The sequence below is a fragment of the Phoxinus phoxinus genome, assembly GCF_949152265.1.
Source record: "Phoxinus phoxinus genome assembly, chromosome: 7".
Classification (NCBI taxonomy): Eukaryota; Metazoa; Chordata; class Actinopteri; order Cypriniformes; family Leuciscidae; genus Phoxinus; species Phoxinus phoxinus.
The window spans coordinates 17364994-17383838 of NC_136882.1; the positions used below are offsets into that span (position 1 = coordinate 17364994).

Sequence of the window (18845 nt, forward strand, 5' to 3'; positions counted from 1 at the left end):
TGGAACAGGCTAGCAAGTGCACGTCATTGCGTCATTACTACAATGAAAAGGTCCGCTTTCGGCGCAGAAATGGAAGTGCTACTGATTTGGTTGCTGTACAGCAATTGAAATCAAGTGGACATCTGAAAATCTCTGTGAAAAATGTGTAAAAAAAAAAACCCAAATAAAATAAAATATGTTTTTCATGTCCTAAGAGCAATAAAAACACATAGGAAAAAAATCCTGAGTGAGGTTATCATAATTCATGCATGAAAGGGTTAAAATGTGCATAAACAATTATTTCCATACTTGTCTCCCACCTTGTACTTGGTTTTTAAATTGTCCCACTTTTTTGAACAAGGTAGCAAAGCTACACATATGCATCCTTTCTTGTATATGAGAAATTTTCCGAACGAAGGACTCAGTCCTTGGTTGAAATTCCGAGGATCCTCGACATTGGAACAGTCCTTCGACAGATGTCGATGTAGTAGCATCCTCGAAATTCCGGCTTCCGAGGATCCTTCCTTGACATTGAGAAACAGCTAAAATGTTTTCTTTTAGCCTTTATATGTAAAATGTCCTTTAAATCCACAGAAAATTTTTAGATTCACATGCTCTGTTTTCGGACTTATAATACAGTAATAATAAAATAAAAAAAGGTGCCCAGATTAAGATACCAGCCAGATGGCACACTGCATTCAGCTAGATATAGTCTAAACAGAGACAGGAGATTATGTTTATGTTCACTCTCAGTTTGATTGGTCAGAATTTCCTGAGCTCAGAACAAACAACGGACATGTCAAATCTGATGAAATTTGCAAAGGTCATGATATTTTAGTGCATCTAGTTGTCACAAAATCAGCTTAGCCTGCTTGAAAAATATATCTTTCCCCAAAAAATGTTGTCTTAAAATAAAGTGCTATTTGAATCTATCAGCGGATGATGAAAAAAAAAAACCTTTAAGGATAGTTCACCCAAAAATTAAAACTTTCATTAATTACTCACTCTCATGTCGTTCCAAATCTCTAAGACTTTCATTCATATTCGTAACACAAATAAAGATCTTTTTCATTAGATTTTTGTCCTCCATTGAGAGCTACGCAAGTTTGGCCCTTCAAAAAGTTCCTAAAGAGATCATAAAACTAATCCATATGAATTGAATGGTTTAGTCCAATGGTTTAGTTTTCTGAAGAGACACAATCACTTTATATGATAAACAGATGGACATTTAGGCTTTTATTCACATGCTGGAAATGGAAGCTCAAGCAGGTTTGCTTGATGTGCGAGAACCAATGAGGTTAATAATTGTGTGTTATGCAATTTTTTGAGTTTCAGCAAGAACCAATGAGGTTCATTCCCGTGTTTCGCAGCACGTTTGAGCTTCAACAAGAACCAATGAGGTTCATTCTCGTGTTACGCAGCACGTTTGAGCTTCAGCAAGAACCAATGAGGTTTATTCTCGTGTTTCGCAGCACGTTTGAGCTTCAACAAGAACCAATGAGGTTCATTCTCGTGTTTCGCAGCACGTTTGAGCTTCACCAAGAACCAATGAGGTTCATTCTCGTGTTTTGCAGCACGTTTGAGCTTCAGCAAGAACCAATGAGGTTCATTCTCGTGTTACGCAGCACGTTTGAGCTTCAGCAAGAACCAATGAGGTTCATTCTCGTGTTACGCAGCACGTTTGAGCGTCTGCAAGAACCAATGAGCTTCATTCTCGTGTTTCGCAGCACGTTTGAGCTTCTGCAAGAACCAATGAGGTTCATTCTCGTGTTTCGCAGCACTTTGAGCTTCACCAAGAACCAATGAGGTTTATTCTCGTGTTTCGCAGCACGTTTGAGCGTCTGCAAGAACCAATGAGGTTAATTTTTGTGTTTCGCAGCACGTTTGAGGTTCAACAAGAACCAATGAGGTTAATTATTGTGTTACGCAGCATGTTTGAGCTTCAGCAAGAACCAATGAGGTTCATTTTTGTGTTATGCAGCACGTTTGAGCTTCAGCAAGAACCAATAAGGCATTGATGGGTGTTCATTTTCCTCTAAATGTGATCACAAGAAAGTAATAGCACACATTTGTTTTAACATGCAGCACAATTTGAGGAATCATTCATATTGAAATCACAAACAGGATGGCTGAAGTTATTACTTGAGGTGCATTTACCATTGTTCAGCTAATTTGAATGTGCAAATTCCAGTCATTTCAATAGGAATCCATGTGAACCAGATGAAGGTGAAATATTTCCACATGCAGATTTCGCAACGGGTTCAATCTGGTCACACAAATTTACCACATTAAGCAACATAAAACTGCTTGGTTTCAAAGGGACTTATGTGTGAGCTATGCCTCTTACATTGCTATACTATTAACAATAAATAATGGACCATTTTTGCTGGCAAAATTTCACAGAAAGCTTTAGGGTTAAAGTTACAGATAAGTGTGAGTGGTAATGGTGATATTTGCCTCAATATTTTCATCAAATTCTATGAATTCTTTCCCAAGTTACCATCAGAAACAGGTTTGCAGGTATGCAAAAACCTCACTAGCAACATTGATATTGCACTGCATGTAGGTTGCTATATCAAAAACAGAGCATGCAATGTGTTCCAGTCATTCTTCAGTGACTGTCAGGATGCTAACATCACCTGCAGTAGATACTGATTGATTTCTTCTCTGTGAGGTGTCATATTTGTTGGCACGCTGTCTCTTACACTGCATTTTAATATAGCACTCAATGCTACTATGTCTGCTCTTTTTTGACCATCTTTTGTTTTATAAACGAATAGTTAGTTTAAGTACAGTAACAGGTGAGTAATCTGAAGATGAGTAAATAATGACAAAATTTACATTTGAGGGTGAATTATATCTTTAATTACACAGAGAAAACACAAGCAATCTTAAATATAATTTGACATGTATTGCCACCATTATAAATCCCTGCTGGATAAAGAATTTTAAAAAATCAGAACATCAAAAGGCAGGTTCATCCTTTTGGTTTTCCAACATCACTTTGCATGTGTCCTTTTCAGAGATGACATATTTCTCTGAAAATATAAATATTTTAATACATAAGCCCACACCAGACTGAGCACACACAGACACACACACACACACACACACACACACACTGAGTCAGCTCAATGAAATCACACACACGCAAACGCATGCGCCGGATGACGTCTGTGATCTCATGAGAAGTCCCCCGCCACAGAACATTTTCAGAAGGACAATCTTTTTTCACTCCTTCGTTCCAGGAATAATTTCCCTCTGATTGAGGTAAATCAAGCCACTACTGGATCGGAAACTCACCAATAGTTCACCTGATAAACAGCTGCCACAGTCTGTGGTCCATATGCAGACCTCTGTGGGAGATCTGGGTTTGATAAGCTCCATAAATGTCTCTGAGTCACCCGCCGAGCCCTCCGTTGCGCTCCCCCTGTAAAATATTCATTGCTTTTCTCTTCTCCTCAAAGATAGTTTTTTTGGGGGTTGTTGTTTTTCTTCAACATGGCCCTGACTCCACAGTCCGCAATCTATTCAAACATTCATTACACTAACCGTGCACAAACAGAGATTTTTCAAGGAAAACCAATGCTGATGAGACAGGGTCAAATTCATTTATACCTTATGAATTGACTGTAGCATAGATGTTTATTGTTCTGAGTGTGTTATTAGCCCTCCTGGGTAAGAATACATTCATAATAGTGTGAGTCGTGTTTTCTTGAAAATGATTTCAGCGGTCAGATGAGACTATGAATCTGATTAAGGTAATAGTTTTGAAGTGTCTCTCTGTTCATTGAAGTCTGAAGACTTCTGACCCTGAAGCATTTAGATAACTGGCTGTGAAAGGAAAGATCAACGTAAACACTGATGCTTTTATCTCCAACGGTTTTAATAATCCACTCCAAACACTTAGAATTTACTTACATACTGCAATTTTTTTAACAAAAATAAAAAAAATGAGGCTACACATAATTCCTTTCAAAACAAAATTTTATTTATTTATAAACAGCTAAAGCATCGACATTCATGCCCAAAGTTTCTTAAATGGGCCACATTATTTTGGTTATCATCCTCACTTGTAACTTATACTCATTATTATGAAGTGCTTATTAATTATTCATGAAAATATGAATAATTCATATTCATGAGTGTTTTTTCCTGACAAAATCTGTAATCAGTCTATATTCAAATTATAGCACAAGTGTTTTACTCCATTTTAGTGAAGCACTTGTGACAAATGAGCCACTCAATCTATGAGAGAATAGCACAATAGCAGCTTTTCAGATTTTCATTGTTCTAAATCCTTAAACAAAATGATACCCAAAAAAAGAGTGCTAAAAGTAGGATAAATATTGGGCAAGGCAGACAAACGCAGTCTATCTGCTCAAATACGGGGCAAATAATGTTTTCAGTATGCTTTTATGTATATTTTTTTAGAAACCATCCTCTTGCACGTTGTACATATTGCATTATAGGAGTGAGAAGTGTTTACTGTCATTGTGCAGTCTTCACTTGGTGTAGTCACACTTAGAAAGTCATATACATGTATATGTTGCTGTGATTGTATATTTTCCAAAAGTTTGAGTAGTATGTGTTTAGAAGGCTACTGCCCAGGAAAAAAAATAAATTGAACACGTACACTTTTTGTGTTCCCTCTATGGAGTGATTTGTCACAATGAAACCTGCCATTACAAAACCTATTGTAGACTTTTCAGCTACACTTAAACACAAAAGTAACAAAAATGAAAATGTGTGCCATACCAGTGTGGTTTCATTGTGTTCCCTTATCTAACCAACATTTATTTGTAATTTTATTTAATTAAAAAAAATTAATAATTTAAGAGGTTTTAAACAAGGTGTAATTGGTGTTTGGCTCAAATCCTTACTGTTAAGATAAAGCTATTTTTGACTTCACTGACAATCCCAAGCAATTCTGTGCATATATTTATAGTTCATGTATTCGTAAAAACACGTTGCAAATATTCTTGGAAGCTGCACATCAAACCGTTAAAGGTAGAGCCAGCCATAAAGTATGCTAATGTAGAGCAGCCTATTTCACAGGTACATCTGGACTCCCTCTCCCCCTCTCATTTCCTCTCATATCCAAAACGGAGCAATTTTCTCCTCCATTCAATATATGGAAATGAAATGGTAACAAAACCCGGCGGCCGTCGTCAAATTCTCAAGGGAGTTGAATATGGCAGACTCATTTGTGTTTGAATGGCCGAGTGCAGTGGGGGAACCGTGAGGGAAGGGCTGGGCTGGCAAACACAACTCTGCTGATGAAGTGCCATGTAAATGGGGCTGTAGACTGTGCAGATGGGGGCTAAGCAGATGGTTTTCCACATCACAGGGACGTGTGCCACGTTGACCTGGAATAAGGCACGCTGGCGGTTTTCCCCTCTCATCACCTCTCCACCCCCAGTCTATTATCATGAGAAAGAGCAGCATGCTCACTGGCGGTGAATACTGATGGGCTTTGTGCTGATAAGTGGAAGGCCATTGTGGCTGGATTATGTTTTTTTGACAGATGTGCTAAGTGCTTGTTTTGGTGATTTGGTTTGTGTGCTTTTATAGATTGTCTGATGTGCGCTCAATCTATGCTGTTGTTCTCAAATGCCAAGCATTTTATCAATGTACAGGCCAGCAAATAGAAAGCAGTGAAGCTCTGTGAGCTTTTGTAATGAGCAGTTTTTCAGCATCTCAGTTGTTCTCTCCACTCTTCATTTTCACCATTTTACCTCCAGAAAACATGAGAATTAAAAAGTACATTATATCAAATATTTATTGAAATATCATCATTGTGTAAATAATTATATAATTTATTATAAATGTTGCATATCTATTGCATGACAAAAAAACAAATATTGCATAACTTAGGGTTTCTGACTCATTGCCTTGCCGTTTTGCATCAGAAAATTAGTTTCATTCTCTCCGAGCGTTGCTAAATCCAACTCTAATCAGTAAACCTTCCCATGGGACAGAGACAAATTGTCTCTCCTGTTTGCTCTCTTGAATCCCGTCGAACATCTGCAAAGCTCCAGAGACAGCGGACACAAGCCTATTTGAACCGTCACTGTTAATCCCGCTGTTTCAGGAAGAATCCTAATCAACACTGAAAGAGTGAGTGATGGATGATCACTGTCTACCTCTCTATCTCTCCTCTCTCATTTCTGCCTCAGCCTGTCTCTTTAGACCCTGAATAATAACTTTCTAAACAGACAACAGTTCATGGTCTGTTCAGAAGCTCAAGTACCTCATACCAGCCCTCTGAACATTTTAATGCATTTAGGTGCCATTACCTCTGATGCTTAGATGTGTCAGGCTCCTATAATCTTTGATAGTTTTCTATTCCTCTAGGGCAATACAATGTTTTTTTTTATTCTTCTTGGGCAATAAAAAGACTGATTATGCTCAGTCTCAATATTTCTGGTGCCAGTTTTAGTTTCTCAAACACTCTAGCATCACCATTTGCATTTAGTGGATGATGGCATGTATCATTGAAATTGATGCCAAAAATGCCGTATAGACAGGAAAGCATCGTTTATTCATAATGCTTTTACTTAATGAAAGAAGTGTTTGTCATTAACCATTTGCCATTTAACCATACTCTAAGAGCACCTTGTTTTGTCATTCTGCAATTGTTTTCTAAACAAATTTGAGTCACGCCCAGTTTCTAAAAAAATTAGCTCATATCATATTTAGATGAAGTCTCACTAATTAGACTTTTGAAGCGCACGTCTGAAGTGCACGTCTGACGAAGACCCTACATGCTCGAAACGTTACCACCTGTGTGTGAGTCTATTCAACTTTTCACATTTTTGAAAAATCCCCCCCCCCCCCCCCCCCCCTTCGTAAAAGCCAGCATCTGGAGGAACAGTTGTACAGCCTTAAAGGATAATTCCGGTATTTAACACCTTGAGTTTATATTGTAGTTTGTTTTGGATGAACAAGAGTGGTGGACAACATTTTTTTGACAATGGTTCCTCTCTCAAGTTTTTGACTATAATAGAATTGGCCATGGACCCATTTAACATTGGAGTCAATGGCCATGTCCGAAAATGTCATTAAAACAGCCAATAATGTTCGTTTACAAAACTGTTAAACTCACAGAGTGGTTAGTGGTGTTCGTTGATGATTATAAACAATATATCGTCGGAATATATGATTCCAATCCGGTTATTTTGCTATAGTGGAACTATTTTTTCAGACACTTCACAACCGTGTAACTTCCGCTCAATATTTGAATCTGAAGCGTTAGCACACTCCCGACCACTTGATGGCGATAACCGATGTTTATGTCTCGCGGGACACTCACGGTCACAGTCGAGTTCAACTTCATATTGCACTGGTCAGTGGTCACGTCTTTCAATATGGTTAGAATTTGTGCGGTCAAAAACTGCGGTAAAGTTCCTAAAAAATGATTGTTTATTTCGCTTAATCTCCCGGAGCACAGTTGCTCTGCTCGCTAGCCTTATGAGAAATGGAAGCGAGCAAAAAGACTACATCGACCAAATGTAAACAGCCCCCTTTCCGTTTCCGGTAGCGCATTTATATTAACGAGCACTCAGTCCTTCAACAGAATTCAATGGGATTTTACAAAATGACGAATAAAACACGACAGAAACTGTATCAACTAGCATCACTAATCACTCTGTGAGTTGCACAGTTTTGAAAACTAATGTTAAAGGTTGTTTTAATGACATTTTCGGACATTCCCATTGACTCCAATGTTAAATGGGTCCATGGCCAATTCTTTTATAGTCAAAAACTCGAGAGAGGAACCATTGTCAAAAAAATGTTGTCCACCACTCTTGTTCATCCAAAACAAACTACAATATAGACTCAAGGTGTTAAATACCGGAATTATCCTTTAAACATTTATTAGTAGCCTATTATTATTATTATTAGTATTATACTTAAAGAGTTAGTTCACCCAACTTTGATTCCATAGGCTTACATTTATTCAGTAGCCCATATTTATAGATGAATTTAAACCTTAAACAACAAACATAAGAAGAAGAAGCAGGAGAAAAGTTTTATGCTGTCACGAAACTGTTCCTATTCCTCCTCTAAAATAAAATAAAAATATAATAATTTTGGTTCCTGGAGGCACCCAAAGCAGTGCTTTATATAAGAGTTCCTCCAACCCTTTTTAAAGGATCTACAGACGGTTCCGCCAGTGTGGCAAAGTGAAGAACCCCAACATGTTCCTCCAACTTTTATTTTTACAGGAAAGACAGGTTCAAAATTCAAAGCTACATATATTATCACCGAGGCTGCATTTATTTGATCAAAAGAGCAATGTTGTGAAATATTATTACAATTTAGAATAACTGTTTTCTATTTTAATTTTAAAATGTAATTTAAAAAATGTAAATGTTTCTTGAGCATCAAATCAGCATTAGATTTTTGAAGAATCATGTGACACTAAAGACTGGAGTAAGGATGCTGAAATTTCAGCTTTACCCTCACAGGAATGAATTTTAAAACGTATTCAAATTGAAAAATCTCATATTACATTTTTCATATTAAAATTCATAATATTCACAATATTATAGTTTTTGTTGTTTTTGATCAAATAAATGCAGCCTTGAGCATGAGATACTTATTTAATAAACATTAAACAAATCTTAATAATTCAAAACTTTTAACCACTGTATATCATGAATATTTTAAATTCATACTCCAATAACAGACTGCATTTCAACTCTACAACTCAGCACTTTTGTGCTGTCTGAAAATGTATCATATTTGATGTAAAATCTCTCTCTTTTATAATCAGCAGTAGCCACGTTGAAGGTTGGAGCACTTGGGTGAAGATTGCTTGCATGCTAAATAAGCCTGACCGCTTATTGAAATTTTCATATGGTTTCTTGTTTGTCAGCAATTGTGGGTTTGATGCTGAAGAGAGGCCTGGTTAGGCTTTGGAAAGCCTGTTTGAGGACAGACAGCTGAAGTTGCAGGTCAGTTGAGTGAATTTAATGAGGTGGATGTGGGATAAAACTCATGACACAGTGCTTGGCACTACATTTCCCCTCTACTCCCTTCACACCCAAATCCCGGCCCACCTGACTAATCATTTAGAAAGTAAACGGGAGAATATATGACGTGTATGTGTGAGTGAGTGTGGAGGGATGAATACAGAAGAGATTAATTATAATCATTTTCAAAATTAAGAATCTGGAGAAAAAGAAACAGGCTTCAAATAAATGTTAAACGCGAGAGTGAAAGATGTTTAATTCTTGTTAAAAGATGCTTGGAAAACCTAAATAATGTAGGGAATGAAAAAGGCTAAAGAATTTGCTTTCATAACTTTATTTTGTGTGCTGTCAGCTCTTTTTTCTGGGTTTCTCTTATATTTGTTGTTTGTCTAGGTCTTAAAGAATGCCGTCTTTCCCCACAGTATTTAACAACATTCATTCTCCATTCATTCTCCATTATGTTTTGTTGTCTAAGCACTGTATTTTGCTGTGTGTCAGATCTGTAGAAGTACATCTAATTAAGACCAAACTGCTTGCTTGCATTTTTCCACTGTCTAGAAAATCTCAAAAACATTCTCACTCTTAAGTTATCCGCTCCTTCTCCTAAAACTTTAACATTTAGTTTAGTGACATTAAATTTGCATGTTGAGTAATGGAATGTCAATTAACAATGCAGAACCTTGGGGTATCACATGACAAAGATAAATTTACCTCATCAAATTATCAACTTGTTGAAATGATATTTCATTACTGTGTATGTTCAACCCAGTCTCACGGCAGTTCGTGATATGGTCACGTAATTTAATCTATTGATTCGTGGCACGGGCACGTTTATTTCGTTATTTTCGTAATTCCAGCACGTTTTTTAAAACTAATGTATTTCAATGGGAAGCATCTTTCGTGATCAAAGCACGATTCTAACTGCCTATCGGGCTGCAGTAGAGAAGCTGTTTAATCAACATTTATTCACGAGATCTTATCGTGGTTTATGTATTTATTTTAATTATATTATTTCGTTCTTATTGCCAGGGAAGCTGGATTGCTTTGCTGTTTATTGATATTTAAAAAATATATTTTATTAGTAGGAAATCGCGCTGAAGAAGTCTCATTCCGAACACCTCGCGATATTTGGCATCAGTTCACGTGTGCCAGATGTTGGTAAGTAGTCGTAAATACGCTGTCCTAATAATGTTTGATATAATGTATTTTCTGTGTGTCGAAATTAATCGGATTAGCTCAAGTTCAGTCACTGCATTATATCTGTCATCTCAACGGAGGCTTTGCGTTTCATTGCTTTCTATGAAAATGGTTTCTATGGTGATTAAACACTGTCTGTCACGTGATGTGCTATACAGTAGGCCTAGAGTAGACCTTCAATCAGTTAATCATATTCATATCAGGTTTTTAAGTTGTACAATTAGTTCCAAAGTTGTATGTGTAGTAGAAGCACAGTAAAACCAACACCATGCTTTTACCACAGTAACATTAGTTTTACTGTGATAAGTGTAGTAAAAAGACAGTAATCACACAACTTACCATGCTTTTACCACACTATTGGTAGTTTTAATGTGGTACTTATTGTAAATGCACAGTAACCACAACACTAACCATGCTTTTACCTCAGTAACCTTAGTTTTACTGTGATGGGTAGTAAAGGACAGCAATCACAAAACTTACCATGCTTTTACCTCAGTATTGGTAGTTTTAAAGTGATAATTGTTGTAAATTATGCATATTAACCACAACACCTACCATGCTTTTAATGCTTAATAATGTAACATCCAATATTTGTAAGGAAAATCAGTACTTTTTCCTTTAAATAATCCTATATATTATACATAATGATATTTTATTTTCTCTCTTTTCAGCTGAAAAGACCAAAAGGGCCTTTCGAACTCAGTCAGCCCATTATTGTTTGAGGACAAGTAAACGGAGAAGACGGACCGCTGCAAAGACAAATATTCGCAATGGTACGTATGTGTTGGTTTTAACCCTAAATCAAACATTTTATCAAGCATTTGTTGTTTCTTAAACCTGTTCTTACAAAACCCATAGCCCAATCAGTATGAACAGTCTCAAAGTCTTAATAATTCACAAGATTTAACAAGTTGTCAAATTCGTACGATACTAGTACATATTTGTATACTCGTACATAATCCTGCAGCTTTTACTCCTAGTGCTCATTGGCTACTGCCTCAATTCCTGTACATATTTATCGCGATATTTGTAAATCAGTTGCGCCCCTTCTTGGATAGTAGTCTGATGTCCCACACACTGTCAGAAAGTTTATATTAATTGCATTGTGTAATCATTAAAATTATTACAAATTAGTCCCTGTCTGTTGTGTTCATGTTCCAATGTCCAATGATACATGATGTCTCTCCACACCTCATAACCTACCTCTGTTTGCAAGAGTGGAAAAGCTAATCTGACTTGTCACATGACATCAGATACGCGATTATTTTGTCGTAATCAGATCAGTTACACTGCTGATAACTGTCCCGTTTGCATATAAATCATGTTATTTTTAAACAAGTTCATATGATTATTGCTTGCTATTAAAGACATACTTTTATTCATAGAAATGCCCACATATCAGTGAACGTATAACAAAAATGCTTTTAACATTTAATTATGCAACACTCTTTACAGAAATATATCCCACAGTTATGGATAAACTCCCAACATCATCATCAAGTCCTGTGCTGGGCACATTGGGCAACAAGTGTCCTCCAACGTATTCGATCCGTGGCCAAGTTCTCCGCATCTTCCCATGGGACACTGACATTCTTCAGCTCTTCGTGAAACATCTGTCTCCATGTCTTCCTTGGACTTCCCGGTCTCCTGCATCCTCCTGGTGGTGTCCACTTCATCACTGTCTTTGGGTGGTGTTGTTTGGGCATGCGTCGGATGTGTCCAGCGAGGTGCACCCTTTGCTCTGTCACAGTTTCTGAAAGTCTTCATGTGAAGTCCCACTCCTCCTCAGGATCTCTTTGATATATGCAGAACCAATATTGAAAATAGTGATTTATCTTTTTTCCATATTGTTAAAGCATTTTGTTTTCTCTTTTCAGCTTCATAAACTGTGCTTGATGTCTGCCTAATGCCTTCATCAAAGAAGCGTCAGTGCGCATCAGGTGTTTTCCTAAAGGACATATTCATTGCCATCCATTAGTTCTAGTCATGCAGTGACTTCATGATGCAATAGACACATGTATATTTCTGCAAGTGTATATAGCAGGTGTTTGTCCGAACAATTGAAGATAGTGAGAGTGTTCAGGAAAACCTTTAGAAAACAATCCATATTTATGGAAATCTTATTGGTGCTGAAAGAATATTACAGAAATGAGACACTTGACATAATGGATATTATTCTGAGTTTGTTACCTTTACATTTAGATGGACTTAATGTCTTACATTTAGCTTCATTAAACCTTTTATTACAGTGGTCACTATAGTAAATGTCCACCATAACTACATCTATGGTATCATCATTACATCACTACCTGGTTAATGTAAATGTAATATACCCGTGAATGTATTTTATTGAAGCATTTTCTTACTGACGTTTATAATCATTAACTATTTTAAGTTGCCTTTCATTTAGTGACAATAAAAGTGATTAATGATCACAAGGATGTAGAATTAAAGGTGAGAATGTAAAACGTTGTGCTTACGTTTTTGCCTATTTGTTCGAAGAAACGAAGAAACAAATATATTTTCACATAAAAAAGTTGAGTCTCATCTCTTGGTTTGTAAAAATATAACTTCATCATAGCGATTTGTTTTAACGTTACTGTATATGTCCCTATAATATATTGCCCCTGTATCTTATACCTGTTTTTTTATATAATTAACTGATTTTTATACTGTTGTGCAGTAGGTTTGGCACTACATTTGTCTTTAAACAGTTTGACATTAAATATTGGAATATGCTTTCAAAATTGTGTGCATTCATTGTGATTTTGTTACATTTATTTGAATATAATTGATATACCTTTGATATACTATACATACACTGTAAATGTTAGAAGCACTTTAGTATATGTAATTATCTTTAATTAAAATACTGCAAAACTACCCCTGTTGTAGGCCATTGCTTAGAAAAAAGTTTATCTTTCAAATGTATTTATGAATTAGTCTAATCAAATAAAAACATTTGTGTCATTGATCATGTGATCTCGTTTTTGGATGGTAACCACACAAAGGAGTCTTTTGTTTTTAAATGTGAGTTTTATAATTTAATTAGAATTAATACATTACAGCCCAAATATTGTTTGGGTTTAAATATGAAATATTTAAGGTATCTATCCCTGTAGCCGGAACCAGAAGAGATCTGTCATTATTTTCCATAAATGGGCAAGTAAGTGTGACGCATCTGTACAGCTGGATTGTTATTGGCTGTGACTTTATCGCAGAACTCGCTGTGATTGGACTATCGTTTAACCCATATAAAACGGCGCTTCATGTTACAAAGTATGTTTTGGTGTTATTATTGCGTTAGTTATACATAAAGTTAATGATAAAGTGTCTCTGTTTTGTGAGAAATTGCTCCTTTACTGAGATCCCCACCCTAACCCTAAGCATGGCTGCACATTTCAATGAACTACAGGACAATGTTTCCTGTTCCATTGATAGCATGACAGAGATACGTGGGTAATGTAGTTTAAAACGTTTAGTAATGAAACAATAAATGTTAAATACATAATATCTTTAATGGACAACTGGATATCTAAATTTGTTCATTGTGCAAACCTTTATGACATATATGAGGGACAGGCTGAAATTTGATAATTTACTGTGAGCACTTTAAAAATAACCTTTATGCCAGCTTTCCATATATGTCAGAAAACTGGGCCCAGCATTATTTAGTAAACATAGAATAAGCAGTTGTCCTGCTGATTTTCTCTTTGATACACTAACCGGACTGTGAGGTATAGCCATTTGAAATGTGCAGTTTTTTGCTCTTCTGGGGGGCCCTTGGGGGTGGAAGTGCAGTACAATCTACACAGATCTACACACACTATTACACAGGGATAATGCACCATTCAGTAAAACAAACAAAACAAAACAGTGCCTACATTTCCTTTTCACCCCCTCTGGTTGCTGCTTATATCCCTGACATCAGTAACGTCTATGCTTTCATTTTAAATGCAGTAGGCTAGTAGATGTACTAGAATGATCAACATGGATCATCTTCAATTATGCTTGAAGTGTTTATAGCAAGATAGCCACTGCAGCCTCTTGTTATTCACATAGCTTCCCTTTATTTCACTGCAAACATTGCAGTTGCAGCTTATACATGCAAGTATGTGCAACTTTTGTTGCATTGTTTTGTTGCAACTTTTGTCCCAAATATCATTAACCAGATCTAAATGTGTATGTCCTAAGAAAAAGAATCATGGTAATTAATTATATGTAGTTGTTTTTAAATTATGAACTAAACTAAAGAAATAAGAAATGAAAATTTCTCAAATATTGTTTTTATTTACTGTACCAAACACCACTTTCAATAAACAATATTCACCATACTTTATTACACAACACTTTATTGGAGGACACAGCATAAAGTTGATAAAGTAGCATAAAGACAATGAGATTCAAGATAAATAAAAATGTGTCTTCAAAAATACATTAACATCATATTAATCCATTCACAGCTGCTGAGCCACAAAATGAGTGCCAGAGAATCATATTCAGTCACCTATGATACAGAAAACAGATTTGATATTGTGTTGGAAAATAATGATTCATTATCACTAAACTGGTTTCTTGCTCTTCCCTGTACATGTCTCGATCATGTTCATGTTCTTCTTCCTCGTCTAAACAGTTTGTTCAGGTGTACCCTACAGTACAACAGAAGAACAGAAGATGTGATCACTGATGTGGTGTAGCTTTTTCTCAACCAGAGGAAGAAGTCTCAACATCCCATTGTCAGGCGTTCTCCAGTCCTGGTCTGAAAGTAAAGCAAAAAACACAAACAATACAAATTAAGTTGTTTAATGGACAGTCAGGTCAGCTTATGGCTACGTTTACACGTGGATGGCTATTTTCATAAACGGACATTTCACCCCTCTTTGTTTTCAAAAATAACATCGTGCACACGAACCCGTGTACATGCCGTCCAGAGCATGCCAAACCTGTAGGTGGCAGTGTAACGAGAAGCTCAAGCCCACGTTAGCCAATCAGAATCCCGAAAATAGTCTCATATTGTGACGTCGCTGCCTAAAACTCAGTTTACATGCAAACGTGCAAACAAAGTTTTCCAAAATCTCCACTTTGGCCGGAGTTTTTAGAAATAATCGTTTTCTGTGATAAAAACTGGGTTTTCGTGTAAATGAGAGGCCAAACCGCAGGGAAATATCAGTGTCTTCACTTCGTGTAAACGGGGCCTATGTTCTGCGATATATTAAGCAGTGATGGGCTACTCTGGCCCTTAGCGTCCACTGTCCTGCAGATTTAGCTCCAACCTCAAACCCTCCTGCCTATTGTCTATAAGTAAAGCTGAAGACTTTCATATGTGCTCAATTAGGGTTGGAGGTAAACTCTCAACCTTAAAAAGGAGAACGCAAAAGGGCCAGAGTTGCCCGTTCCTGATTTAAATTTACAAAGCAGCAGTCAGTACATTATATAATATACACATTGATTTATTTTATACACACATATGTGTGTATAAAATAAATCAATGTGTATATTATATAATGTACTGACTGCTGCTTTGTAAATTTAAATCAGGAACGGGCAACTCTGGCCCTTTTGCGTTCTCCTTTTTAAGGTTGAGAGTGTATATATATATATGTGTATATATATATATATATATATATATATATATATATATATATATATATATATATATATATAATATTTCAGCACATTATATAAGCTAAGTACTGAACAAAAAATGTTTTACCCATATCAACAGCAACCTATTTTAAAATATCTTTAAGAAAGGCATGGTCTCTTTTGCCTTTGCAAGTGATGCTTGATTTTTTTCAAGACAACATACTCTTCTGTCACTTGTTTCAAGAGCTTCCTGTAACCTGTACAATGTAAAATTGTCAACATCAAATTATGTACTACATATTACAGCATTGTTTCAATACAAGACATACCAATGGATTTGCGCACCTTTCTGTCTTCTTTGGGCACCAGTTGTTCCTTCCTCACCCGAAACAAAGGACTTATTCGATTAGCTTGTGTTGATATAAGGACTGGTCTTCCTTCTCTGCTGTAAAACAAGAAAGTATCTACTTACTCGTGCAATTACTATTGTTCTTGAAACATAAATTAAGACAGTTATAATTTACCTTACAATTCAGGAGAGAGCATTTGATGAGTAAATACTGATTGAAATGTTCTAGAAACTTTACCTGGGAAGGGCTGATCACGGCAAGATCCGCTGCGACTCACTAGTAGCTCTTGTGAGGGTTGGCTCTTAAAAGAGCTGTTGAGTTTGATGTTGTAGAGATCTAAAAAAAAGGACAAAGTAATCCTGCAATACAGAAAGGAAGGTAATTTTATTACATTACATGCAAGCAGTCAGTTATACAACTGTAGGATATATTTCTGTAAAGAGTGTTGCATAATTAAATGTTAAAAGCATTTTTATGTTATACGTTCACTGATATGTGGGCATTTCTATGAATAAAAGTATGTCTTTAATAGCAAGCAATAATCATATGAACTCGTTTAAAAATAACATGATTTATATGCAAACGGGACAGTTATCAGCAGTGTAACTGATCTGATTACGACAAAATAATCACGTATCTGATGTCATGTGACAAGTCAGATTAGCTTTTCCACTCTTGCAAACAGAGGTAGGTTATGAGGTGTGGAGAGACATCATGTATCATTGGACATTGGAACATGAACACAACAGACAGGGACTATTTTGTAATAATTTGAATGAATACACAATGCAATTAATATAAACTTTCTGACAGTGTGTGGGACATCAGACTACTATCCAAGAAGGGGCGCAACTGATTTACAAATATCGCGATAAATATGTACAGGAATTGAGGCAGTAGCCAATGAGGACTAGGAGTAAAAGCTGCAGGATTATGTACAAGTATACAAATATGTACTAGTATCGTACGAATTTGACAACTTGTTAAATCTTGTGAATTATTAAGACTTTGAGACTGTTCATACTGATTGGGCTATGGGTTTTGTAAGAACAGGTTTAAGAAACAACAAATGCTTGATAAAATGTTTGATTTAGGGTTAAAACCAACACATACCTACCATTGCGAATATTTGTCTTTGCAGCGGTCCGTCTCCTCCGTTTACTTGTCCTCAAACAATAATGGGCTGACTGAGTTCGAAAGGCCCTTTTGGTCTTTTCAGCTGAAAACAGAGAAAATAAAATAGCATTATGTAATAATATATAGGATTATTTAAAGGAAAAAGTACTGATTTTCCTTACAAATATTGGATGTTACATTATTAAGCATTAAAAGCATGGTAGGTGTTGTGGTTAATATGCATAATTTACAACAATTATCACTTTAAAACTACCAATACTGAGGTAAAAGCATGGTAAGTTTTGTGATTGCTGTCCTTTACAACCCATCACAGTAAAACTAAGGTTACTGAGGTAAAAGCATGGTTAGTGTTGTGGTTACTGTGCATTTACAATAAGTACCACATTAAAACTACCAATAGTGTGGTAAAAGCATGGTAAGTTGTGTGATTACGGTCTTTTTACTAGACTTATCACAGTAAAACTAATGTTACTGTGGTAAAAGCATGGTGTTGTTTTTACTGTGCTTCTACTACACATACAACTTTGGAACTAATTGTACAACTTAAAAACCTGATATGAATATGATTAACTGATTGAAGGTCTACTCTAGGCCTACTGTATAGCACATCACGTGACAGACAGTGTTTAATCACCATAGAAACCATTTTCATAGAAAGCAATGAAACGCAAAGCCTCCGTTGAGATGACAGATATAATGCAGTGACTGAACTTGAGCTAATCTGATTAATTTCGACACACAGAAAATACATTATATCAAACATTATTAGGACAGCGTATTTACGACTACTTACCAACATCTGGCACACGTGAACTGATGCCAAATATCGCGAGGTGTTCGGAATGAGACTTCTTCAGCGCGATTTCCTACTAATAAAATATATTTTTTAAATATCAATAAACAGCAAAGCAATCCAGCTTCCCTGGCAATAAGAACGAAATAATATAATTAAAATAAATACATAAACCATGATAAGATCTCGTGAATAAATGTTGATTAAACAGCTTCTCTACTGCAGCCCGATAGGCAGATAGAATCGTGCTTTGATCACGAAAGATGCTTCCCATTGAAATACATTAGTTTTAAAAACGTGCTGGAATTACGAAAATAACGAAATAAACGTGCCCGTGCCACGAATCAATAGATTAAATTACGTGACCATATCACGAACTGCCGTGAGACTGGGTTGGTATGTTCATATAATGGGTGATTAGACTGTTTAATATGCAATTGATAAAGTATCCACTACATCGAGCAGTGTTTCTTGTCAAATTCTCCCAAAAACGGAAATGGTGCATATAACTTCATGATCCATTTCTGTGTGAGACATTTGAAGTAGCCTGCAACTCTTTTTGAACAACATATTTGAAACCCCACTACCGGATGTTTTCAATGTGTTTTATCGCTTTCCGAGAAGAGGGAGAAAATGGCAGCCTGAGCGGCTTCAACATGCTGTCTGTCAGAGGCGCTAATGTACGTAATATATAATGCATGCGAGTATAAATGTGTTCTTTACTCACTGAAATTGAATCGGAATGATCACAGACCTGAATGAAATACTTCACACTGCATGCTAATGAGAATAAACCGCAGTTAAATTGACTTAGAAATTTCG

The 18845-nt window shown here is 36.2% G+C and overlaps 2 long non-coding RNA genes across 4 annotated transcripts; one reads left to right on the forward strand and one right to left on the reverse strand.

Annotated features, from left to right (window-relative positions):
* Positions 1 to 9727: 9727 nt before the first annotated feature.
* On the forward strand, positions 9728 to 13041 carry LOC307002275. 2 transcript variants are annotated; one of them, XR_013798451.1, is made up of 3 exons: positions 9728 to 10118; positions 10829 to 10930; positions 11613 to 13041. It is a non-coding gene; the product is annotated as an uncharacterized lncRNA (long non-coding RNA). The 2 variants fall into 2 exon arrangements; XR_013798452.1 differs by having other exon boundaries at positions 10829 to 10934; positions 11613 to 12592.
* A 1421-nt stretch (positions 13042 to 14462) lies between these two features.
* LOC307001858 lies at positions 14463 to 18352 on the reverse strand. Of its 2 annotated transcripts, none has more exons than XR_013798332.1 (5): positions 18024 to 18352; positions 17211 to 17312; positions 16331 to 16452; positions 16089 to 16188; positions 14463 to 14916 (listed from the first exon to the last, which is right to left on the reverse strand). It is a non-coding gene; the product is annotated as an uncharacterized lncRNA (long non-coding RNA). The 2 variants fall into 2 exon arrangements; XR_013798333.1 differs by having other exon boundaries at positions 16073 to 16188.
* Between the last annotated feature and the right edge of the window lie 493 nt (positions 18353 to 18845).